The following is a 4,264-nucleotide window of genomic DNA, read 5'->3' as shown; positions in this document are numbered from 1 at the left end:
GCAGCACTGCAGGCTGGGAAGATGAAAGGGACCTGCTCAACCTAGCAGTTCAGGTGCTTTGCAGGGTATGGAAGTCACAGGCATACCCAGTCTAACTGAATGGGCTAGAAAGATGGCAGGGCATTTTCAGCACAGTTTCTTAGGCAGTGAGTTGCTGCAGCAGAGACGAAAAAAAAAAACAGTCGAGATTGTCACCGCACCACCGAAGCCAGGATGTGGTAGCTCGAGGGGCTCCATTTCCTACCTCCTTGAAAGAGTGTTGGAGCAGCAAAGGACACTCCATGGTTCAGTAGCAGAGACTTTCATTGGTGTGGCTGCTCCTCTGGGCAGAGAAGAGTGGGACGTTATGGGTCTAGTGGTCTATGTCCTTTGAAACTTTGAGAGTGTAGTACAGCAGTGAGACAGCTATCCTTCGGCAGGTGCTCCCAGTGCCTCCGGGGCTTGGTTGGCATGATGGAAGAGTCATGGATCTCTCAACCTATAGCCACTCCATCACAGTACCTCTCCCTTGCTCTGGCTGGGATTACTCAGAGGGAGCCGAAGGGATCGGTGCTATGAACTTTGGCTGGGATCTGGCCAACCCCAACACACTTTCAGCCTGTGTGGGTTCTGTACTCTGGGGATTCAGTACTTAAAACCATGATGGACTGCCACCAGCTCCCATGTGTGTTCTGTGCCATTAAGTCAAAACTGACTTATAACAACCCTAATAGGGCTTTCAAGGTAAGTGAGATATTTTAAGGAGTAGTTTTACCAGTTCCACGCCCCCAGTGAGTTTCCATGGCCAAGTGGGGATTCGAAACCTGTTCTCCAGAAATCCACCTGTCCACTGCACCACATTGGGAATCCACACCAGATCCCACGGCCATCAATATTGTCAATTTGGTAGCTTAATTGAGGCAAGGATTTGAAAAATTAATACCACACATTCCATCTCCAGACACAGGCTTGAAAGGATTTGTAAAAGTTTATTTAGGAATGTTTATTTAGAAAGGAAAAGTAAGAAAATTAATAGGTTTTTTTTAAAAAAATACATAAATAGGAAAACAGTTCCAGATCCGAAACATTTGTAACTATAGGATTACAGGATACAAAACAGAAGCACCAGTATATAAGAAAATCTAAAGCAAATCCTATCTTGCATTACATAAACAGAGAAATTACTTGTTCCAAATTTTCTTCCATCAGGCTAAAACCCAACACAACTTTGCAGTATCACAAAGTTCTCCTTGTGAGCCAGGGAGGGAGTCCCTACACAAGGAGTTGTCTGAAATCATGGTCCCTGAAGGATCAAGAAGGAGACCAAACAATCACTTTCTCCGTCCCCTTTATACAGTTGATGGGCCATTTCTTAATAGCTCTTAATCTACTTTGATCACCCTGATACAAGAGTCTGACAAAAAACATCTTATCTGGCCTGTGCCTAAATCTGCATACCCTCTTGCCAACTTCCTAACTCCCAGATACAACCCATTTGGTCACTGTGATATACAAAAGAGATAAACAAAATAAAACTTTGAGGCTTTGGCTCCTCTTTGAAGTTTTCTTGATCTCAGGTCTCCTTTGAAGTAACACAGAGCAGGATGTAGGAACAGGTAATTAGGGGGGAAAATTAGGAACCAGTTGCCTTCCAGGTGTGGAAGTTCAGAGTCTCTTGCCCTTGCAAGCTGACAGAAAAGTCAATAAAATGTATTTCATTTTCCAAATATCTTCACAGAGGGCATTTCCTAGATGTCTTCACAGAGGGCATAAGGAAGAGGCAGTTTAAGTGGCAAACACAAAATGCTCCATGGGGATCCAAATGGCATCTCAAATGAGTAGCCCTCCCTTCCCACCTATGTACTTTATTATACTATATCTAAACTAGTACACTGCACCTACATTTCAGTGTATTTGGAACAAAATGCTTTAAATACTGGCCTATATTCAAGCTCTTTCCCCCCACTTCAGACCTCTGTAATATGAGAAATATTCACATAAGATCGTTTTTTACAAGAGATATAACCAATCACAACAGCCAATATCCTATTGCTAGTCCCAGGTAGAGCAGACACCCTGAATCAATAGGATTTACATCTGATTTGACTTACTATTCAGCAGTTGATTTAGTAGATCTACTCAAGTTGAGACTAGCCATAGGATACTGGCCAGTGGCTCAGAGGAGCAGAGCCAAAACATCTTCAATCACAAATCATCGCATGGTGAAATAAAGTCAAAATGGAAGAGGAAAGGAGAGAGGATTCCTCACCCCCTCCACCCAAACTCCGCCTTTTCAGCATTGCTGCTGGGGCGAAAGAAGGCTTGGATCAGCAGAGCAAAAAATTAAGATATGAAAGCTGTGCAAACTGCTAGATCGGCAACTAACACAAACACTGAACGGGAGATGGCGGGTGGGAGACCATGCAACCACAAACTAGAATGTTGCAAGTCTCTGAGCTTTTTTTTTTTTTTTTTTTTTTTTTTTGGCAAAAAATGATATTTTCGAAATTAATATTAGAGACTTACCCATTGCTATGGTCATGACTTAAACCTTCTACTCATACATCAGGGATGGTCACAGCGCAAGCCTCAAGACGTTGCTCCCCTGATCCCTCACTATTGACTATGTTGGCTCAGTTGATGGGTGTTATAGTACAACAACATGGGGTGTGTGAACTTTGACCACTCCTAAACACAGACAAATGTGCCATGAAGTTGAACTTGACTTATTTTTTCCAGTGCCTCTCCTCCTATGAGTTTCCATGGCCAAATGGGGATTTGAACCCAGGTCTCCTGACTCCTAGCCCATTAGTCTATCTACTATATCGTACAAGTACCTGTATATAAAATATGAAATGCACAAAAAAGGCTGTGGTTCAGAGAAAGGTTCAAGGGCCTCTCACTTTATTGTGATTTAGGGGATACTATTAAACTGGTCAGCTGGCTGGATAGTTCAGTGAGTTAAGTATCTGGCTGTGGAGCCAGAGGTTGGGAGTTTTATTCCCCACAGGGCCTCCTCTGAGTAGAGCCAACCTGTGTGGCCTTGGGACAAGCTGTACAGTCCCAGGACACCCCCAGAAGAAGGGAATGGGAAACCACTTCTGAATATTCTTTGCCTGGAAAACCCTGAAAAGGATTGCCATAAATCAGAATTGACTTGATGACACAGCTGGTCTGTAAGTGATCAGGCAAAATCAGTGAGATGGTTAGGTTGTTACAAATGACATTGAATTACAGAGCATGGGGCACAACAATGTGGACTGTGAAGTGATCTATAAGAAGTTCTCCAGATTTTATGAACAGGCAACAAAAAGGCAAATAAAGTCAGTGTATTAAGCAGATATTTACTCTGTCATGTTGAGGCTGCATTCTTATAACAATTTACCTGATTCAATGGGTGCAAGAATATAATCTTCTAATAAGATCTCTCAATTGAAACATAATGGCATTAAAAAGGCTGGGGGGATTGATTCTGTGTTAGGGTTTATTAGGGTTTGAAGTTACTATTATAAAACTGAAAATTAAAATGAAACAACCTTGGCACAGGGGTTAAACTGCAGCACTGCAACTCAAGCCTCTGCTTAGTGCCTGAGTTCAATCCTAGTGGGATCAAGTAGCTGGCTCAAGCTTGACTCAACCTTCCGTCCTTTCAAGATTCGTAAAATGAGTACTCATTTTGCTAGGGGTGCTTCTTCCCTAATTATATTGTAGACCGCCCAGAGAGTGCTCTAGCACTATGAGGCTGTATATAAGTCGAAAGAACAAAAATAACACCTTTACATCAGTGGTGGTGAACATACGGCCCTCTTGCTGTTGTTGAACAATAACTCCCAGAAAATTGTAGCCACCGTGGACAATGATGCAGTGGTGTCAAACTGTGGCCCTCCAGATGTTCTTGGACTTCAACTCCCAGAAGCCTTCACCACCACCTCTGCTGGCCAGGATTTCTGGGAGTTGAAGGCCAAGAACATCTGGAGGGCCACAGTTCGACACCACTGCATGATGGGAGCAAAATCTGGAGGGATACAGGGATGCTTCTTTACATAAAATGATGGTGCTGGGTCACACCAATTCCAAGGTTAGAGGTTACTCCATGTCAAAAAGACTATTAGGAGGCCAGAAAAGGTTCACAAAAGGACAAGCAAAGTGATTAGGTGGTCAAAACAGCTTCCTTTAAAATGAATTGTGTGGGATCTTTTAGTTTAGAATAAGAAAAGATGATGGAAAGATGTTGCAGAGTTTATAAAAGGATACACAGCATGAAGACAGCAAAGAGATGGGGTTA

The sequence above is a fragment of the Pogona vitticeps genome, chromosome 2, assembly GCF_051106095.1.
Source record: "Pogona vitticeps strain Pit_001003342236 chromosome 2, PviZW2.1, whole genome shotgun sequence".
NCBI classification, from domain to species: Eukaryota; Metazoa; Chordata; class Lepidosauria; order Squamata; family Agamidae; genus Pogona; species Pogona vitticeps.
The sequence above is the reverse complement of the archived record's forward strand: the minus strand, read 5'-3'. Positions refer to the sequence as shown.